This window comes from Lithobates pipiens, unplaced genomic scaffold, assembly GCF_037356315.1.
Source record: "Lithobates pipiens isolate NorthernLeopardFrog02 unplaced genomic scaffold, aLitPip1_a1.2 Scaffold_23, whole genome shotgun sequence".
Classification (NCBI taxonomy): domain Eukaryota; kingdom Metazoa; phylum Chordata; class Amphibia; order Anura; family Ranidae; genus Lithobates; species Lithobates pipiens.
The window spans coordinates 270526256-270548919 of NW_027507785.1; the positions used below are offsets into that span (position 1 = coordinate 270526256).

Genomic DNA, 22664 nt, shown 5'->3' on the forward strand with positions numbered 1-22664 from the left:
GTTCCAGAAGGCAGTGGGGGGAAGGAGGAGGGCTCGAGGCATAAGAGGAAATGAGGCTGGGACAATAGTACACATTTGTACTTGATAAAAAGTAAGAAAAGAAAAGGGAAACAATAAATAAATAAATATATATATATATATATATATATATATATATATATATATATATATATATATATATATACAAAAATGAAGGGTGGAGGGTTGGTCTTTAGTTTAAGACCTAGTAGTAAAGTTGGGTGGAACTCTGCTTTAGTGAAGATTTTGCCATCAGTAACCAGTCAGATTACTTGTTTTGTTTTTAACAGAGAATATACAGTGGAACCTGTGCTGTCACTGTGATTAATAACCTCATTTGTCTTTCTGTTTTCTCTGTTTTTTTTTTTTTTTATGCAGTCCAATAACTTTAACCTGTTATAATTTTTAAAAGCCCACTATTATGTCTAGGAAAGACAATTAAAGTGGCTGTAAAGGCTGATGGTTTTTTACCTTCATGCAATCTATGCATGAAGGTAAAAAACCTTCAGTTTGCTGTTCCCCCCACAACCCCTCCCTTATGCTCACCTGAGCCCCCATCTCGATCCAGCGATGTACACAGCAGGCGCGGCTTTCCCGGGTCTCTCTCTCCTACTTGGCTGAACCAATGAGGAGAGAGTGGGGGCGGAGCAGAGCCGTGGCTCTATGTGTCTTATGGGAGCAGTGGTCAAGAGGGGGGAGCCAGATGTGCTGGTGAGGGGACCTGGGAAGACGAGTATCAGGGCTGCTCTGTGCAAAACCATTGTGCAGAGCAGTTAAGTATAACATGTTTGTTTGAGCCGGTCACAGTCTCCTGACATGCGAATTGGAAGCGGGGAAACCCACATCCAATTTGCACTAGTGTGAACCCAGCCTTATGCCCCATACACACGGTCTGAAATTCCGATGGAAAAAGTCCAATCAAATTACGTTGTCGGAAAATCCAATCGTGCGTGGGCTCTATCTGACTTTTTCTGTCTGAATTTCTGATGGAAGAAGTTTGCGAGCTGGATCTAATAATTTTCCAACAACAAAATCCAATTCAGGCTTTTTCCGATCGTGTGTAGAGAATTCCGACGCACAAAGTGCCACGCATGCTCTGAAAGAATTTGGAGATGAAAGCTATTGGCTATTGGCCTCTACGTAGTCCCATCGTGCTTGTTTTACGTCACCTAGTTCTGAACGATCAGATTTTCCAACAACTTTGTGCGACCGTGTTTATGCAAGACAAGTTTCAGCCAAAATCCGTCTGAAAAAATCTGACCGTGTGTACAAGGCATTAAACATAGAGACAAAGGAAAAGGAGAGAAAATAATACTTGTGATGAAACACCCAAGATATCTTAAAGTGGTCAAGATGGCCACAGCCAGAAATGATAGGAGGATGTTCTTTAAAGGAATTTCTCAACAAAATAAAGCATGGAGACGTGGATGGATGGGTGAGTTTGCTTTGAATATTAAAAATGAATTAAATAGCATTTTCAGCTGGAGGTGCTCAGATGTAGTTTAGTTCCCCTTTAAGCAGGAATGCTTCAAGATGGCCTAAAGTCTCTGCAAGTAATGAACGATCTTGTCATTTGTCCACAGAAACACCCATCTCTTTGTAGTACCTGCACTGAAGTAAATGGCTGCCAGATACAAAAGCTGCAGTCTCTGTATGTAAGGTAATAACAGTTATGATTAGCTTCATTCATATTATTCATCATTGTCATTAAAAGTTCAAAAACAGCATGCAGTGAAATATTCATTTATATTTATATGTGAATTCATACAATGCACTCAAGGTTGACAAAACTAATGAGGCCTAGAAAATTTACTTCACAAGAGTTAAAGAATTCCGTAAATAAACCCTTACAATGAATGCCTCTTATTTGCTCTCTTTTGGTTTGTTAAATACACCATGAAAAGGGTTTGGAAAGCCAGTGATATTGGAACTTCCTGTGCAATTTGCAATGCCATTTCAAGCAGTGTGTCAGCCCTGCCTGGTTTCTCTAGATTTGTCCTGACTGACAATGTTGCCAGAAATGGCAGTGAGGATAAACCCAAAACTTTAAGTTGCCACTAGTAGAGGAATGGAGGGGAAGTCATCAATTGGGGACACTTGTTCTCTGTATCCTGAATGCCGCAGGGCAGCCGCTCAGTGCAAGATCCTGGAAGCAAGTGGAGATCACTGGAGTAGCAGTGTTTACCTCAGTGATTTTCAGTGTCCAGGGCCATCAGCCAAGTATGGTATATACATAGTTGGTCCAACCCGGACCAATGTAACTATATATAAAATATCCATACCTGGAATTCGTTTTTTAACATCTTACATGAAGTTTCTTTATCAGTATTGGTGAGTGAGGTGGCCAATCAAAGTGATTGGACAATGGAGGGACAGTAAAGGTGGGGTCCAGGGGTTGACTTAGTCTAAGGAACCTCAGGTTAAAAAGGCTCCTAGAATTATCCATCTAAAACGTCCTTCATGCTCTTGGAGGTGCTTGCTATTTGAGAGTATAGGACCCTAGTGCCCAGCCCTCTATATGTGGCCCACTGAGTGTTTGGCCCCAGGTAAACAAAATCCTCTGCTCCTGGTGCTAGCCACTTTGCGGTTTCAGATCAATGTAAACAATAGCATAGGTCAGTGTGCAGGCTTTTCCATCCTTCCAGGTGCACTGGCTTCCTAGGTGACCACATCCAAGTGGCAGGGCCCACTGGTAAAAAGTAGCAGAGGTTGACAATCAAAGCTTCCTGCTGTGATGTCTGATGTCCATTCCTTGTAAATGATATCATGCCCTGGGGATTGGACTGTTGCCCGCACAATGACCAGACATGGTAGAGGCCTGACCAGCTGGCCCGTCAGAAGATAAGGACCTGGCTAAAACCTGGGGGGGGGGGGGGGGGCGGGAGCCTCCGGAGCTTGTTGGTTGCTGTACAGATAATACATAAGGGTTTTCCTGCATTATATTGCAGCTGTCATCATGGCTTGGTATATCCTATGGTATTCTGCGTGATGCTACCTGACCTGCTTTGGGGGGGGGGGGGGGGGGTTACAGGCTCATGCTTTCAGTTGTGAGTTTTGCTTTTCTTACTGTATCAGGCTGGATTTTCTACATTTCTCTCATGTCATGTGTAGTGCGTGTTGGTTCTGAATTACAACTGAGAATGGTCAGAGGCTGGCAGCAGTGGTATAAATCCATTGGCGCACTGTCAGGAATATCATCTCAATTGGATTCATGAACATGTGCAAAAGAAGCTTAAGTAGACATGCAACTTTCTGCTTGTGTATGTGCATTAGTACACACATATCTCTATGCATGCACCAAAGATATTGGAACTAGGTAGGCTTTTTAAACCTGAATCTTGCATTAGCTCAGGGTCTTTCAGTCTGTGTTCCTGTGAACTGCAATCCCTAATCCATAACTTGTTTCTGACCTTCCATAATTACCCAGCTTCTGTCTGGCCTGTTCTTGGATTTCCCTTGCCTGCCTATGATTGCTGATCATCCATGTTACCAACTTCAGCTTGGAGTGTGGAACAAGATTCTCTCTGTGCCTCTCTGCTCGTACATAGCTAACTTCTACTTGTTCCTGACCTTCATTAGGCTTATGATATGGCCCTTTGCTGCGTATATTTTTATTGACCCCCACCCTGTGACCTGTGGTGCTGTCTTGCTGTATTACCAGCTGTACATCTGCACATCTTAAACCAGCGTTCCTAAATTTCAGTCATCAGTTCCAGCACCTAGGCACTTGTGGCCTTCCATTGCCCTTGCAGGCCCTGTCTTAGCTTCCAGGGGTAACTGGACAGGAACTGTGCAGCAGGTCACCTTAGTCACCCTGGGCTCTTCATATAGGTAGGAGACAGGCCCTTTGTGCTGTTGGAAGCTAAATTTGAGGCCCGTATATCTTGCAAGTTGACCACCAGTGGCTTAGGACATTTGTCATGAGTACAGGTACATTTTAAGCTTCTTGACTATCAACTAGTACTTTGTGTACATCACTGCCAGGCCCAAATAGCTTAAGGGTAAACATGACTCCAGGCCTAGGGTTGTGTTCCCTTATCCTACCACCTTCCTTTCACAATGGTAAGCCTTCATGGATAAAACAATGACCCATTGGGGTCCATATCTCTGATATTAGCTCTTTTTTGTGTGATTGTAGATGACAACTGGTCACCGTAGATCACATGACCCCGTCTATCTCTTGTTCCTGTTACCGAAACATCCCAATGTTCGTAAACCATGTTTACTCCACTCTACAAAAAAAGTGCTTTATGTCCAGTTTCCATCTTTATATACTGTATGTTCTGGCGTGTTTACTTTCTGTAATCAAGAACTGACAATACCAATAGTTCAGAATTTGCTTCTGTGCTGAAGTTAAAATGGCCGCCATTAACACTCATTAAAATAGCAGTGGTAACTATAGAAACTGCTGATGGCAGCAGGCGAAAAGGTTTGTGCTGGTGTAAAGTCTTCTTTTTTTTCTTCTTTCCATTTTTTACTAAAACCTATTAATATAATTAGTTTTCTTACGAACATTCAGTCACCTTTAAATTAAAATTTTCATTTAATTGCTTACTGCACACAGCAAAATGAGTGGTTTACTATAAGACCTGCCTTCATTAAAATTCTGTTAAATCAAAGTGCTTAACAGGTCTCCACGGTGTATTAAAAACTGTAAAGTTAAAGCAGGACTCCAAAATGCTTCATTTTTATCAAAACTCCCACATATTCTAACCACATTATCAATTAAAGAAAAAAAAAAGTGTACGCTTCCCGCGTTCTTCTACAGTAATGCACACATGGGGAAATGTGATTTTTAACTCCTGTGTGTGTGGCATAATATAGGTTCAAATATGATGTGCTGATCTGAAAGCAGGCCTCAAAGGACCTATAATCAATTCCATGCTGGGCAAAATGTCCTGCTGTCCAGTGCTGAGGGGCTTAGGTACAGTGATAACATGAAAACCTTAAAGTATACCTTTCACTAACCTTATATTTCTACATGAATACATTCCTGGAAGGTCTCAAAATTCAGTAAAAGCACAATGCTGTACTTGTTATCAGTAAAAGTAATCTTTGAGCTCCAGTCAGGTGACTTTGACAATGTCATAAGACTGCTACAAGAAGCATTTTCTCAGTCTCCTCTCCTCCAGGGATCTTGCTGCAACATTGTCGCAAGTCAGATGCTGAGATGTGTGTGTAGCAAGGTCCCGAGCCTCTCTAGGCCCAATAAAGACTTCCAGAGTTAGGGACATCCGACATCCTTCTGTGTAGAGTGGGATAGAAGGCATGGTGGGTTTAATGCAAGGGGGTTGATGGGTGCCAGACAGTTCTTGAATGCAAGGAGATTTATTGTCTCTTAAACAGAACTGTGGGAGTGAGGGCCAGGACTGGATATCCTTAAGTAGGAGCCAGTTGGGGCCAGGACACCCTTAAGTAGATGAAAAGTTAATTGTCAGACTCTAAGACTTTTATAGGCAGACAGTCATGCAGGGAAAGCTGGATAGACGCTTTGTATGCTCAACCCCAAGCCTACGTTAGATATGCAGGCTCGCGCTCAGCACCCTTCCCTATACAAAGGGAGACAAGGCAGGGATGCCCCCTCTCCCCCATCCTATTCGCATTGGCGATAGAGCCCCTGGCGGCCCTGATTAGGGCACACCCCGATATACGCGGCCTCGAACTAGCCTCGACCTCCCATAAGCTATGCTTATTTGCCGATGATGCCCTGCTTTTCATTACTGCCCCCCATACTACTTTACCCAATCTCTGTAAACTTTTAGATAGTTTTGCTACAATATCAGGCCTAGAAGTTAATCAAGCCAAATCCTGGGGCCCTCAATGTGTCCCTGCCAACAGACGAGTTCATGCGGCTACAAAGTAACTTCCCCTTTTTATGGTCCTCGTCCTCTATTCCCTACCTGGAATCCAACTGACAAGTGACCCGTCCTCCCTCTATCGATCGAATTACCTCCCTTTACTCAGGAAATTTGCAAGTATCTTGGCTTCTTGGCAACCGCTCTGTGTCTCGTGGCTGGGTAGAATTACAGCGATAAAAATGTCTCTTCTACCTAAATTACTCTATCTCTATAGGGTCCTTCCTATCACGGTACCCCCATATTTTCATCGTGTTATACAAAATAAAACTCTTAAGTATATTTGGGAACCAACCAGACCGAGAATCGCTAGATCTATACTCTTCCGCCACAGGACACAGGGCGGCCTTGGGGTGCCCAATTTCTCACATTACTATCGAGCAGCCCAGATAGCCCAACTAGCTCTTTACCATGCTAAATCAGAAGTTCCCCTGTGGGTTAGCCTTGAGGCTGTAGATGTCCACCCTATTGCCATTTCTAACCTACTTTGGTTACCCCCTTCCAAGAGAGGTTCTCTTACAAACCCTGTTACAGTACATTCTTTGAAAATCTGGGACGTAACCCGCAAATCTTCCTCACTCATATCTACGCACTCCCCATTGCTATCTATTTTTGGTAACCCGCTCTTTCCCCTTCTTGGAGCCAGGCCTTTTTGTGGCCTGGTCCGGAACAGGCATAGATAAAGTCTCAGCCCTCCTGAAGGGTGGTTTACCAAAAACCTTCCAGGACCTCCATGATCAATATCACCTCCCTCATACGGAATACTTCCGTTATCTCCAAATCCTACATTTTTTACAATCCCTGCCTAAGCCCAGCCCAACTCAGCACCACACATCATTTTACGAAAAAATATGTGATTCAGACCCACACGCCCCAGGCATTATATCACAACTATATGCCCACCTCACACTCCCCCCCCCTTCCCTTCCAGCCTATGCAATGAGATGGTCGACTGATTTTTCTAGAGATCTAGACGCTGAGACCTGGAGCGAGATTTGGACCAATACCAAAAACGCATCCCAAAATGTTGTTGCCTCTGAGGCTAATTTTAAAGTGCTAATGCGCTGGTACCTAGTTCCAGCCAGAATCGCCAAGTACGTTCCAGGATACTCGCCGTTGTGTTTTAGGGGCTGCATGGATATTGGCACTCACTTGCACATCTGGTGGACGTGTCTGATAGTCCGGCAGTTTTGGGAGGCGGTGTTCCAAATGGCATCTACTCTATTTAAATTCGCATTACAACCAGACCCTATCTTCGCTATACTTAACAAATCACCCGAATGCTGCACCCGTAACCAGCTAAAACTATTCCTCCAACTCACCACCGCAGCGAAACAAACCATAGCACACGCCTGGAAGACTACAACTTTACCCTTGCCGGAATTCAGGAATAGGGTAACACAGGCCATGATCCACTGCAGGATCGAGGCCAAGCTCCTTGACCGCCTCCCCGGACATAATAAAATCTGGCAACCATGGGTTGACCACTTTTTGCCTCTTGATGTTGACTTAGACACATTGGATTGCTGAAATAGCCTGTTCAACATTGTACGAAACATTGTTCTTTATAGACCCCCGTGCCCGGGCGGGCCGGCCAGCCTCCCCCCCTTCTGTCCACTCTCCTTCCCCCTCCCTACTACCCCCATTCCATCTTTCCTGTTTCCTTCTTTTCTTTCCCTTTCCTCTCTATACCCCCCCTCACTGAAAATATTCCGCTACGCAGTACCATGATCCCTACTCGGGATCAACCCTCCAATTTGGGAAGGCTCCGTTCCTCGTTCCTAAGTATCTTCTTACCTATAACCTTCCTTACCATACATTTGTTGTGCATTTTTTTTTATAATGCATTCTTCTGTGATCACTCTATTTTACTGTTCGGGTTTTGACGCCCGTTATGACTGTATAGCATTTGTTACATTGTCACTAAACGATTTGTAATTCTGCACTTCAACAAGTGATTTGTACTGTGTAACTACTGTATTGCATGTTAATAAAATATGTTACAAGAAAACTATTTCCTGTTCTAAAGACAAATGTCGCTACATGCGTGAGATTCATGTACATCGGGAACATGTCCATTCATTTTTTTTCATGGAAATGTGCTGGTGGGCGGTATTGAGGACGGAGTATATTTAGCAGATACTCTGTCCTCAGTGCAAGTTCAGCCCCTGGACTGCACAGTGTTATTGGTTGTAATAGTGCAGTGAAGCTGATCCTAACAACCTATGATGCCATAATGCTGACAGCATCCTAGCAACCAAAAACTTTGTGAGGCAGACAGCTCCATAGCAACCAAGACACTGTGAGGCTGTCCAACATCTGTATTTCTTTTGATCGTTTTAAATTATGTGATTCCTTTTTTTTTTTTTTTTCTCAGTGATTCATGTTAAATGTCTTGCTTGTTATCACTTCCTGAGAAACATGCACCTGCATCGGTTGTTCTCGCTTACCTTCAATTACTGACATCATCTAATTAGTGGGAGTGACATGCATTATCCTTTTATTTTTTGCACTATTTATATGTTGTATTTTTCTATGGTGATTGTGCTGTGAACAAGGTGAAGTGCCGAAACGCATCAGCCATTTTAATCATTATATAATAAAACATTACAGAAGAATTTCCAGAGTTGCCAGCATTTCGTTTTCTTTTAAATAACTGGGAACTTATAGATATGGGGGGGGGGGGGATTTACTATTTACTAAAAGTGGAGAGTGCAAAATCTAGTGCAGCTCTGCAAAGTTGTCGGAAAATCCAATCGTTCAGAACGAGGTGACGTCAAACACGTACGTCGGGACTATAAACGTACCAGTAGCCAATAGCTTTTGTCTCTTAATTTATTCTGAGGATGCGTGGCACTTTGTCTGTCGGAATTGTCTACACCCAGTTGGAATTTAAACGATTGGAATTTGTTGTTGGAAAATTTTAGGTCCAGCTCTCAAACTTCGTGTGTCGGAAATTCTGATGGAAAAATTCCGATGGAGCCCACACACACGATCGGATTTTCCAACAACATGATCCAATCGCACATTTTCCATCGGAAAGTCCGACCGTGTGTATGGGGGATGAGAGTGGTAAGAATTAAATAATTCTTTAAAATTGTAGTTTCTGTTGGAGACTCCAATGGGGAGATTTTTCCCTATTTTTGTGAAACGTCTACAAGAAATTGGGGGATAGTTGACACCATGATAGGAAGGCACAGATAGTAATAAAAAGCATTCTGAGAAGTTCAAACACCAGCCAAGGAAAATTGTGTTTTTGATTTTGTCTGTGTCCCTGCCAGAGAGATTTTCCATCACTTCCTGTCTTGAGAGGAAGTGATAGGCAGCGTACACACGGGCGGACTGTTCGCCCAACTTTGTTCGTCAAACAATCCTACAAACAGTCCGCTCAAAATTTGCATGAACGGACTTGACCACACACGATGAACGAACAGTCCGCTGAAAGCGTGCGCGATGACGTGAACGGCACGTACGACGGGACGAGAAATTCGACGTCCAATACACTGCAATGCAACCTTCGCAGTGTAAATCCTTTCTGAGCATGCGCGAAACTTCGTTTGTCGAACAAGCCTACACACGAGCGGACTGTCCGCTGAAACCAAGTTTCAGCGGACTGTCTTACGGAAATTCCGAAAAACTTTGTTCGTCAGACTGTCCGCTGAAACTGTCCGCTGAAGCCCACACACGAGCGGACTGTCCGCTGAAACACTGTTCAGCGGACAAAGTTGGACGAACAGTCCGCCCGTGTGTACGCGGCCATAGGAAATCTCCCCATAAAGGACAGCAATTGCATTAAAAATGTGATAGCAGTTGTAATGGTAGTCATACATGCTTCGAATTGTATCCAATTAAATGCAATTCAATCATAATGACCAAATCTGCAGAAAATTGAAGAGCCCAAAGTTCTGATCAATGTAGACTTGGTTTCAATTGCATAGGATCATTATTATCATTATCAATATTTAGGATAGGGAATGCACCATCCTAGAGAAAGGAACTGAACTAGAAATTAAAACTGTAGGTGTTTTTTATATATATATATATATATATATAGAAAGGCCAGTATGGTGGCCTGAAATTATGGGAGGAGCCCGGTGGTGTATATAACCTGCCGTCCGCCCATCTTCCTTGTCGGTTCCGGTGCGCGATATCTGACACGTCAGATATCAAGGGCCGACTATCCAGATCAGACGCAGCGAGCCTGTTCGGCGGTTCCCGCGTTTTCGTCTTCAATTCGACAATCCCGTCTCGTCCATCAGCGTCCGTAGGTTCGTCGTCGCTGTACCCATCGAATTTGTCGCTCGGGCCGGCTGTCGCAGGTAGGGCTTCGGCACCCTCTTTTATTACGTTTTCGATGTACCATTATTTTGCTTGTACGCACAAGCCGCTCTGTTCTGTCATATCGAATGTTTCGGTGGCCTCGTACACTTGTCACTGTATGCTACTTTCGACGTAGGCGTTGTCATCATTCGACACGTTCGATTACGCCACGACAGGCGATTCATTCGCAGCTACGGCATTCGAAACCGTTCGACTGCCGTGCATTTCTATTGTAGCGGTCGAATCGTTCGACCCACAGCCGACTGCTTGTTACGACAAGGCAATCAGTCCGCACGTGTCGCTGCTCTGCTCCAGTTCGAATGTGTCTCTTCATTTCTTGCAATTATGTTATGTGTCTCATTTCACCTCGTTCAAACATTTCAGTCCCAGTCATTTCTGCTGCTCCAATATCATTTCTGTCACTAGTCGCGCTCCGTCGCGAATCCTGTCGCACCGCTGGTGCACCGATTCGCTTTGAAGTGCCCCAGGGTTCGGCCTCATTTCTGTACATGCTCCAGAGACGGAATCACTTGCAGGTTCACGCTCGGTCCCTGATTCTTGTCTTTGTCATGGCATATCATTTCTGTCACTTATTACGCTCCAATTCGAATCCTGTCGCATTCCTCTATGCACCGATTCGTCCTGGTGCGCCCAGCTGCTACGCCTCATTTCAGTACATGCTCCAAAGACGGGATTCATTTGTTAGGTGCATGGGCTCGTCTTCTGATTCCAGTCTTTGTCATGGGTTTCATTTCATTTCACCTATCACGTTCCGGTACGAATAGTCATGTTCATGGACCAATTCGTCTCGGCGTGCCCCAGGAATGGCCTCATTTCAGTACATGCGCCAGAGACGGATTCATTATTTGCTACCATCGGTCCACTCGTTGAATCTTGTCTCTGTCATGGGATATCATTTCTGTCACTTATTACACTCCAATTCGAATCCTGTCGCATGTTACTATGCACCGATTCGTTCTGGCGTGCCCAGCTGCTACGCCTCATTTCAGTACATGCGCCAGAGACGGATTCATTATTTGCTACCATCAGTCCAGTCGTTGAATCTTGTCTCTGTCATGGGATATCATTTCTGTCACTTATTACACTCCGATTCGAATCTCGTTGCATTTATTTGATGCACCAATTCGTTCCGGTGTGCCCAGCTGCTACGCCTCATTTCAGTACATGCTCCAAAGACGGGATTCATTTGTTAGGTGCTTGGGCTCGTCGTCTGATTCCAGTCTTTGTCATGGGTTTCATTTCATTTCACCTATCACGTTCCGGTACGAATAGTCATGTTCATGGACCAAATTCGTTCCGGCGTGCCCCAGGAATGGCCTCATTTCAGTACATGCTCCAGGTTCCGCTTCGTGCTCGGTCGCAAGTTTGTGGCATGGCGATTCGGATCTCTGTCATGGCAGATTCACTCATTTCACGGTCACGTGTTACTTCCCGCTTCTAGTCCAGTTGGTTTTTCAACGTTGGATTCTTATCGGGGGGCCTTGCTCATCAGCCTCATTTCACTAAAAAAAAAAAAAAAAAAAAAAAGGAGGGGAAGGAAAAAAAAAAAAAAAAGGGAAAAAAAAAAAAAAAGGGGGGGGGGGGGGCGATTCAGGGGGGTGGGAAAGAGGAAAATTTATTTCCTTCCTTGGTGTCGTTTATCTCGTGTGTGACGTCTCACTTCCACTGTTAGCTAGCCTTCGTCAGGTGGGAGTCTCAAACAAACTTCACCTTCATCTCCTCAGGTCAGTCGAGTTCAGTAGGTCCAGCCTGCACCTGGTCAGACGGTGCCTTCTTAGGTAAGCATAATCATCTAGCGGGAAATGCCCTTCAGCAAAGCTGCCTTCTTTGAAACAGGTATTTCTTTAGGAGTCTCCAACCAGTTGTAATCCATCTCACCCCTTATAGGTCCGTATTAGGAGAAAGAATCGCATCAGAGGGCTTGTGGCCTCGTCAGACCCAATTTCCGCCACCATGTCCCAGGCCGGCAGCGAGGACCTCACGGCTCCATTGTCTCCATCCGGTTCAGAGAATGGCAGCCAAAGGGCCTTCAGAGCTTGGACCATTCCCAGGCTAACAGCCGAGCTAAGACGCAGGGGTGTCCCCTTCCCAGCAACAGCCAGAAAGGCAGAGCTTTTCCGGCTCCTGTTTCCTCCTCCCGCGGCGGTGGAGGCTTCTACTCAGCAGGCCTCCTTAGGCTCCATCGCCTCTTCTATCTCCCAGCTCCACACCCTGGTGTCATCTATCACGACCTCGATGACAGATCTGCAGGGCCGAGTAGCCCTCCTCGAGACCCAACCCTCTGTCTCTCCGCCTGTACCAGCGTCCCTACCAGTTGTGAGCCCTCCTGCAGGTATCCCCGGAGCTGCACCGATAGTGTTCCCATCGCATATGGTGTCAGCAAACATCAGGAAGGACATTTTAGAGGGAAAGGACGTCAATTTGGCTTCCTTGCTGATCTCAATTCATGAGCTGGCAGAGAATAAAGCCTATACTTGGGGGGACGTATCAGTGGTCCTCAAAGCTAAGGACTCCAGATTAGATAGGAAGCTCTCAGTTACTGAGTTTACCTTAGCTTTCGGCATGATGAGGGACATCATTTGCTCGGCCTCCCCTGGCAGGAGGGAGGAGCTGGATCGGTACCTCCATGTGGTAGTTGACCTGGGCTACAAATACGGCGGATCTTCTTTTTATGACTACCACCGATCCTTCTCCGCTAAAGCAGCCGCCAGGCTTTCCCAGTTCCAGACCCCTACGGATTGGAGCACAATGGACACAGAACTGTTCTGCCGCCACTTCGCGGGGCTTCGGTCCCCTCTGTGTACAATCTGCCAGTCAGCAACACATACTGCGGCCTGGTGCGCTACCTCAGTGGCAGCCCCGCCCTTCGTCGGCCCATCTACCTCGGGGGCCGCTCAGGGCCTGCAAGTGCCAGCTCGCCCGCCACAGACCGATAAGCTAGGGCGCCCAGTTAAAACCATGGGCGGTGCTTCGATCTGCAATAATTATAACAGTGGGTCGTGTAATTTCAGCCAGTGTAGGCTGCTCCATGTGTGCACCCAATGTCATAGAGCTCACCCCCGGCTCATGTGTGAGATCAAGCAGCTCAAAAGGTCCTGACTAAGCCGGCTCAATGTGTCGTGGCTTAGCGTCTACCTATCCAGCCACCCTACCCCCTCACTGTCCACCTTCCTCGTCCAGGGCTTCACGGAAGGCTTTCACACTGGACTCATCTCTCTCCCTCACGTCACACACGAGTGCCAGAACCTCCGCTCAGCAGCCACGGATGAGCTTGCCATCGACCAACTGCTGCAATCTGAACTAGATCAGGACTTTGTCATCGGCCCTTTCATACAGCCCCCATTCGTCACCTGGCGAGTCAGCCCTATTGGGCTTGTCAAGGGCAAGTTCTCTAATAAACTCAGATTGGTTTATGATTTGTCAGCGCCTCATTCCTCTACGGTCCCCAGTCTCAATTCCCTTATTCCCTCTGAGGAGTTCTCCCTTAAATATGCATCAGTAGACATGGCCATCCAGGCCATTCTTAAGACAGGTACAGGTACCTGGCTCTCCAAGGCCGACATCTCAAATGCTTTTAAACTTCTTCCTATCCATCCTTCCCTCTGGTGCTGGCATGGAATCAAGTGGAGGCAGCAGTACTACTTTGCCACTAAGCTCACGTTCGGGTCCAAGAGTAGTCCTTGGCTCTTCGACACCTTCGCACAGGCTCTTGCTTGGATCTTGTTACATGTAGCCCAGTGTCGGGAAGTCATTCATTATCTGGATGACTTCCTGCTGATAGAGCCGCCCGGCTCTCCCCCACAAGATCTGGCTAAGTTGAGGGGAGTCTTCGGTAACCTTAATGTCCCCATTGCGGAGCACAAGGTGGAGGGTCCGTCGCAGGCTATCACCTTTCTCGGGGTCAGCCTAGACACTAACACCATGCAGGCCAGCCTTCCCCCGGATAAACTGACCCGCATCAGGACGGTCCTGAGGGACTTTACTCATGCCAGGACTTGTACCAAGAGACAGCTCCAGTCCCTCCTTGGTATGCTCAATTTTGCTATGCGCATCATCCCCCAGGGGCGCTCGTTCGTGTCACGCCTGCTGGCCTTATTATCCCACTCTCAGGACCCGGAGCAAGTACTCAACCTGGATTCCGCGGCTATTGCAGACCTAGCCATGTGGGAGGAATTCCTGTCCTCCTGGAACGGAGTGTCCCTGTTCGTCCCCTCCGTGTCCGCCCTGTCACCTCGGGTGGTGACCGACGCAGCGGCCTCCACGGGCTTTGCGGCTATTTTTGGCAACCTCTGGCTCGCAGCCCCCTGGCCTCCACAGATACTGGCTATTCCTGGCTTCACTGAGACGTCCTCCCTGTTTGAGCTATATCCCATTGTAGCCGCTGCACACACCTGGGGCCGCAGCTGGTCAGGCCAGACGGTGGTCTTTTCTACAGATAACCTGGCCACTGCGGAGATTGTCAATAAAGGCAGGTCCAGATCTCTACAGATTATGTCCTTCCTGCGGCGACTGACCCAGCTCTCATTATTGTTTCAGTTCAACCTTCATTGTTCTTTTGTCCCCGGCAAATTTAATCAGGCGGCGGATGCCCTCTCCCGCTTTAACTTTGTTTCGTTTTTTGATCAGGTACCCGGAGCCGGACCAACTTCTGCAGCTATCCCGGACTGGTCTCAACTGACATTGGATTAGCCCCGCACTTGTCAGCAGCGACTCAACTTATTGATCACTCCCTCTCAGACAATACCCGCAAGGCCTATCAGTCGGCCTGGAGGGCCTTTACTCGCTTCATATCGTCCCACAATACAGAGACCTCCCGGGTCAAGCAAGTCCTTGCCTTCCTTTCCTACTGCCATTCGGACTTGGCATTATCGTTCAACACAATCCGATTGTACTTGGCCGGGGTACAACACTTCACGTCCCTCCAGGACCCTACTAAGCCCTCCTTATTCACCTGTCACGCCGTCCGGGCACTCATGCGCGGCATTCAGAAACGTCGGCCGGTTTCCAGCATCAAACGGCTGCCTATCACGGGCGAAGTATTCAGGGACATGTCAGACATTCTGGCCTCCTCACCTTTCGGTCTCCATGTCAGTGTCGTCCTGCAAGCAGCCATACACCTGGCCTTCTACGGCTTCTTGCGGCCAGGCGAATTTACCTGCAGTAGCCCCTCGGCACGTATGCTGTGCAAACACCATCTAGTAAGGTTTGAGGACCATTTCATCCTACATTTAGCGGTCTCAAAGACACAGCAGCTTGGCCCAGGTACGGACATACATCTCTATAAGACCCACAACCGCTGGTGTCCGGTCGCTGTCCTCACCCGCTTGCTGACCCTTTTGGCCGATCAACCAGGGACTGGCCCACTTCTCCCCTTTCACTCCAAACCTCTCAACGCAGCCCAGTTCATGGAGCATGTCAGGATACTCCTGAGCATCCTTCACCTCAATCCTGCGCACTACTCGGGACATTCGTTTCGCATCGGGGCAGCTTCAACAGCCTCCCGCCAAGGGGTCCCGGTCCACGTCATCAAAAAGTTGGGTAGATGGAAGTCCTCCTGTTTTGCCCGTTATGTACCCAATCCGCAAGTTGAGATGGCTCAGGCCTTTGTCAAACTTACCCAGTAACAATCTTGGTTCAATAAAATGCATCCCCTACCTGAGTGTTTTGCCCCCTTATTTTGGTATACCGTACGTTAGACCAGGGCACACTTTCAGGTCCATTTCAGGTAGCGAGTTTATGTTGTCCTTGTCTATCATCCTTGTCCGTATCGGTCAGAGGGCTCTTCACCATAAATAGAAAGGCCAGTATGGTGGCCTGAAATTATGGGAGGAGCCCGGTGGTGTATATAACCTGCCGTCCGCCCATCTTCCTTGTCGGTTCCGGTGCGCGATACCCGCCCACCCGTCCCCTTTTATCAGGCCTTCACTCTAGCATACTCCTCATATGAGTACTCATTTCACCCATTTCATATTCATTTCATTTTAGGGTATGCCCCCTTATTTTGGTATACCGTACGTTAGACCAGGGCACACTTTCAGGTCCATTTCAGGTAGCGAGTTTATGTTGTCCTTGTCTATCATCCTTGTCCGTATCGGTCAGAGGGCTCTTCACCATAAATATATATATATAAAAAATATATTTACCATATATATATATAGATAGATATGTATTTTTATACCATATATATAAAAATATATATATATATAAAAATAAATATATATATATATATAGATAGATAGATAGATAGGTATTTTTTTTTTTGTTTTGTTATGTGTGTTTGGGTAGTGTTTGTGTTATAGGGTATTTTGAGTTAATGTAGATGAATGACTGGAATAGAAGATACAATGTCGTTATTGTATTGTATTTGTATAACTGTTTATAAAATTAATAAAAAAGGATTGAAAACAATTGCATATGATCAAAGCAAGTTGATCGTCCAGGATGGTATATGATTGATAATTTTACATCAATCAACAGCAATGAAAATCTCTGTTCCTGAAGCCAATTGTATTGTGGTCAATCAGATTATCAGATTATGTGGTAGAAACAGGTATGCAATTGATTATTTACAATTACAATGTGCGCTTGTAACTTAATATGGTTGTAAACCCTTGCATATACCCAGTGAAGTGGCTTGTCTCAGGTGATACACAGAGATTAAACAAATCCTCCTACAAACCTTGTACCTGTTTATCTGCAGTCTTCTCTGCATCTGTTCAAAGCGCAGAATTTATAAAGCCTGTCTGAGCTTTCAGAAAAAGGAGCAGAGAACTAAGGTTTCACTCTGCAGAACTCAGTGAGGAGAGCTCTGACAGCTGATTGGAGGGAAGGGACATACCACCCTTCACACAGCTCACAGGAACAGAGCTGTCAGTCTGCTGGAGCTCCCTCCCCCAGGGCCACTGATAAGGCAGTACAGCCAGCCCACATGTACTGGGCCTGGGCACCATCAGTTCAAAAGGGCTGCACTGGAGGGGGATTGGTTCTAGCACATGCACCCCTTCATCTGATTTCCCTTGTTTACCCTGCATCACTTCTGCCTTCCCTCCTCTCAAGCTAGCAGCTACAATGGGCACAAAAGCAAGATGTTTCAGGATACAGAGTGGGGGCTGCTAAATATGTAATCTACTGGTCCCTTAATTTCCTGAATGAACACAGTGAGCGATCGGTACCAATCACTCCTGTGTCCATTAATAACTGAAGCCTAGTAAACTGTGTTTACTATGCTTTGGTTTGCGAATGAGCAGGAAGCTACAGAGCATTTCTTATTTATAAGTTGGTGCTGCTGAGGCTGCAAAGAAAGGGACTGATAAATCTATGTCCTCAGTCACTTTTGGCCAGGAAAGGGGGGATCCTGACAGGTAGGCTGTATGAGGCCCCCGTGATTTCCAACAGCAGCCCTGCCACCATTTTTCTCTCGGTGTCAGGAAAACTTTTCAGAAGTGAGCCATGCTGATAGCAGAGAAAAGAAGCAGCAGACAGAAATGACACTCAGTGCTTTCAACTGAGACAAGTACACACTATAGAGGGATATACTTTGTTCATATTTCATGTCTGAGGTTTAACCTATGTGTCCGTGCACATATAGCTATTTAGAGGCAGGAGCATTTAGGGGAAAAAAAATCTGTATGCATCAAAATTGTGTTCAGGAGAGGAGCAGTTGGGCGGGCAAAAACCTTCCGACACACCTAAACATGTGCAAATGCGTGTACAGCCTCACACACACATCCAGAGGGCGTTGGCTGTGATCTTGGAATGCATACACACAGCAGGACTTTTTCAGCCAACTTTCACCAAATCACGTGGTTTTTCAGCTCTTTACCGCCACCCTTTGGTCAACTTCGGTATTGTTGTCTGATCTTTTGCATTGATTCTGAGCATGCATGTATGTACTTTGGACTAAAGTCCTATGTATTCACAATATGATTTTGTAACATAGGACTTTTGTTGCCGGAAAGTTTGTCTGCTTGCACAGTGAACATTTGTCCGATGAAAACCGCAAAAGTTTGTCCGATGGAGCGTATACTCGGTCGGATTTTTCCTTAAAACAGGTAATTTGCATGTTTGTTATCAAAAATTAAGATCGTGTGTATGGGCCTTAAATGTGCCTAAAAGGGAGCAGAAGCACATTTAGGACTTGGGCATTCATTCATTTCAGTGACCAGAATAAATGAATATTCTGGCCAATTAAATGAAAGTATGCCCAAACGAATGACACGCCTGAAATAGCCTAAAAGCGATTGAAAAATGCTGCTTTAGGTGCATTTTAACACTGTTTTTCTCCTGCAAGGCATTTAAAAGAGCTGGGCAAATGCTCAGTGTGCATGAGGCCTTACAGTTTGGCGCAGATTATAATCAGAGTTATTGCAACCGGAATACTCACATATCCGCACCGGTTTTGCCGTAGTGAACAATACACTCGAAAATATAAAGTATAAAACTGTAAAAGCTTAATGGGCTCTAATTCTGTGAATGAAGTACCCTATTTTCATCTGATGATATTGCACGTATCCCTTTGTCTCTATATCACATAATTAGACAATTACATAGAAAAGAAAAAGGGCAAAATAATCAATTTACCTGCAGGTACACTTTTCAATGAAATGGATATTAGGTAAACAAAATTATACGATTAGTTTAAAAAACACACTTTTGAATATTGAGTGTTTTGTTTGTACTCCTTGTGCTGAAACCCATTAATAGGTCAAAGTCATTAGCACATCTAAGGAGGCACTTTAAAAGAGAAAACATTCCTATTTCAAAATGGAATTTATTTTTCTTTACTGCGTTCTTCATGAAGACAACAACTGAAGCTCGAGATTCCCATTAAAATTTGCTTTTGGAAGTGTCATATTGCCTGCCATGAATCGTATTTTATATTACGGTGTTGTGTTTTCTTTTGATCATCTTAATAGCGGTTTTAGCTTCAACCATTAGGCAAATTTAGCAGATTCATCCCCGCTCGGTGGATATTCATAATCTGTCTGGGATGCATACTAAACTTCCTACCAGTTTATACAGTAAACCTTCTACTACAAACCCCGAGGCTCCACTCTAGGTCACCTCTGAACCTGGTTTTCCCCATAACAGGTTCCAGTTCTCACATCGGCTTGTCTTCAGGATCAACATCACGTCAAACAAATGAAGAATACACTCCAGATTACCATACTGAATTCACATACCTCCCAACTTTTTGAGATGGGAATGGGGGACACCTATCAGCAAAAGAATGCAGGCATAGGACACAGCCCCCTTAAAGTGGTTGTAAAACCTTACAAACCCCTTTGACCTACAGGTAAACCTAGATTAAGGCTTACCTGTAGGTCCAAGAAATATCTCCTAAACCTATACAGTTTAGCAGACATTTACAAAAAGTCAGCCACCACTGTCTACGGCGCACAGGCGCACTGGGCATGCCGCGAGTGTCGGCTCCCGTGCGCATGTGCGGGAGTGACGTTATCGCTGCTCTGGCGAATCACAGCGCCGGAGCAGCGAGACCTGGAAGTCACTCTGGGATCCATGGCAGCGGCAGACATGAAGACAGAGGAACGCTTCGGGGGCTTTGTTCTCAGGTAAGTTATTCATAATGAGCTAGTATGCTATGATTTCGAGGGATTGTCCCTTGTAAAAGAATGTTTTATTTTATTTATGATACAGAATGTTTTGATTCTCTGCCCAGTTTTTCTCTTCCTTTCTTTTGGTGGCTGTGCCTTAAGGCTCGGTTCACACAGGGGCGACTTGTCCAGGCGACTTCGCCGCCTGACAAGTCGCACTCCATTCTGTACTATGGAACCGTTCTAATAGGAGTGACTCAAGTCGTTCTGACTTAGAAAAAAGGTTCCTGTACTACTTTGGGGCGCCTTGCATTGACTTCTATACAGAAGTCGATTTGCAAGTCGCCGCTGATCGTGCGCAGGTCGCAGCGCTGCAAGTCGTGCTGCCCCTGTGTGAACCGAGCCTCAGAAGAGCAGAGAGAATTCTTTGCATAGAAAGAATTGTGAAGCACTTTAGTCAAGATCGCGATAACAATTCTTGATGATTAATCGTGCAGCTCTACTAGTAGTAGCAGTCTAAGCTTAATCTTTTTAAGCTACTGAGGAAGGCGTGGGCATTTTAAAAAGTAGCCTGAGAATAGGCTTTAATTGTCTAACATCGCATACTAGCCCATTATGTGATACTTACCTGCAAATGAAGCGCACGCTGTCCCCTGTGCAGGCCGCGTCCATCTTCACCCCTCTTCGGACTCCCGTTCTGTGTCACTTCCACACATACGCACGGGAGCCATGAGTTACGGCACATGCTTGGGGGAAGAAACTGCATGGTGGTCCGTTTCTTCACAGCGCATGCGCCAGTGACGCCATCGGTGCACTACAAGTGAAATATCTCCTAAACGGCGCACGTTTAGGAGATATTTCCACTACCTATAGGTAAGCCTTATTCTAGGCTATAGATAAATGACACACAAAAGGGTCTACAACCACTTTAAGCTACACTTGCTTCAAAACATGGCTTCGGTCATGCTTTTTTAACCACTTCACGCAAAATGACGAAAGCTAGCTGCCATAATCCTGGTATTTTCGGGAATGCCGTGCGCTTCTCTTTATGATAAAAGTGGTCTCCGTGGCAAATTCACAGCGAGATCACTTTTATCAGTGGTGAGAGAGGTGCCCACCCCCCTCCCGCCATGATCTGGTTGTCTCTGCCGTTTACCGGACCCGCCGGTAGCAGTAGAGGCGATCGGGTCCTGTCCAGTGGATGCCTGGCTGCTGAGTGAGGGGAAGATGACCCCTGCTCAGCTCCATGGCATGGAAGGGCAGAAGCAATGTCAAACGTCACTTCCACCCATAGCTCTTAAAGGAGATTTTTTTTTTTTTTTATTGCATTTTAGTGTAAAAATTAGATCTGAAGTCTTTTTGACCCCAGATCTCATATTTAAAGTGGTTGTAAACCCTTACAAACCACTTTGACCTACAGGTAAGCCTAGATTAAGGCTTACCTGTAGGTCCAAGAAATATCTCCTAAACCTATACGGTTTAGGAGATATTTGCCAAAAGACAGGCACCGCAGTCTACGGCGCATGCGCTGTAGACATCGGCGCTCAGGTGCACTGAGCATGCCGCTGTTAACGGCAATGTGTCCCGAGTGGCGGCTCCCGTGCGCATGCGCGGGAGTGACGTCATTGCGGCTCCGTCGAATGGCAGCGCCGGAGCAGCGAGACCCACCAAGAAGATGGAGGCTCCGTACACAAGGGGACAGCGGTGACATCGCTGGCTCCTGTGTCAGGTAAGTGACACATAATGAGCTACTATGTGATGCATAGTAGTCCATTATGCTTTACATTTGCAGGGAATCAAAGAGTAAGTAAACCCATCAGGGTTTACTTCCTCTTTAAAAGGTCCAGTCATGCTTTTTTTCTATTACAAGGGATGTTTACATTCCTTGTAATAGAAACAAAAGTGACCCAATTTAAAAAAATATATATATATTTAAAAAAAAAAAATTTTTTTAAAGTGCCCCGTCTCTTCGAGCTCACGTGCAGAAGCAAATGCATACGTGAGTAGCACCTGCATATGAAAATGGTATTCAAACCATACGTGTGAGGTATTGCCGCAATTGTTAGAGCAAGAGCAATGATTCTAGCCCTAGACCTCCTCTATAACTCAAAACTGATAACCTTTAGAAATTTTTTAACATGCCCTATGGTTATTTTTAAGAGTAAAAGTTTGTTCGCATTCCACGAGCGGGCGCGATTTTGAAGAGTAACATGTTGGGTATCAATTTATGTGGCATAACATTATCTTTCACAATATAAAAAGAAATTGGGCTAACTTTACCGTTGTCTTATTTTTTTAATTAAAAAAAAGAGTATATTTTCCCAAAAAATTGGTGCTTATAAGACCGCTGCGCAAACATGGTGTGACAGAAAGAATTGCAATGAGCGCCACTTTATTCTCTAGGATGTTAGAAAAAAATATATAATGTTTGGAGGTTCTACGTAATTTTATAGCAAAAAAAAATGATTATAACTTTTAAAGAAGAGTTGTAAAAGAGAGGCTCGGTCCTTAAAGGGGTTGTAAAGGTTTGTTTTTTATTTTCTAAATCGGTTCCTTTAAGCATGTGCATTGTTGGTTCACTTACCTTTTCCTTCGATTTCCCTTCTTAATGTTTTTTTTCTTTGTTTTCTTTGTCTGAATTTCTCACTTCCTGTTCCTCCTCAGTAAGCTGTTCTGGCTGACTAAATACCGCTCGGATGATGGTGTGAAGTTTACTGAGGAGAAACAGGAAGTGAGAAATTCAGACAAAGGAAAAAAACATTTAGAAGGGAAATCGAAGGAAAAGATAAGTGAACCAACAATGCACTAGCTTAAAGGAACCTATTTAGAAAATAAAAAACAAAGCTTTACAACCCCTTTAAGTGGTTAAAGCACTCTGAAGGCCACTCTGAAGCAC

General features: G+C 45.3%; 1 protein-coding gene across 2 annotated transcripts in view; it reads right to left on the reverse strand.

Moving 5' to 3' along the window:
* The window catches only part of BRINP2 (BMP/retinoic acid inducible neural specific 2), a 485004-nt gene that overhangs the window by 418578 nt on the left and 43762 nt on the right, over positions 1 to 22664 (reverse strand). Inside the window, exon 1 of one of the 2 annotated variants that reach the window (XM_077453188.1) lies at positions 22353 to 22369. The exons of the other annotated variant lie outside the window; for it this stretch is intronic. The gene's annotated coding sequence lies outside the window, so the exon portion shown is untranslated. Of the gene's footprint in view, positions 1 to 22352; positions 22370 to 22664 lie in introns of those variants that run through there. 2 annotated transcript variants of the gene reach the window in all.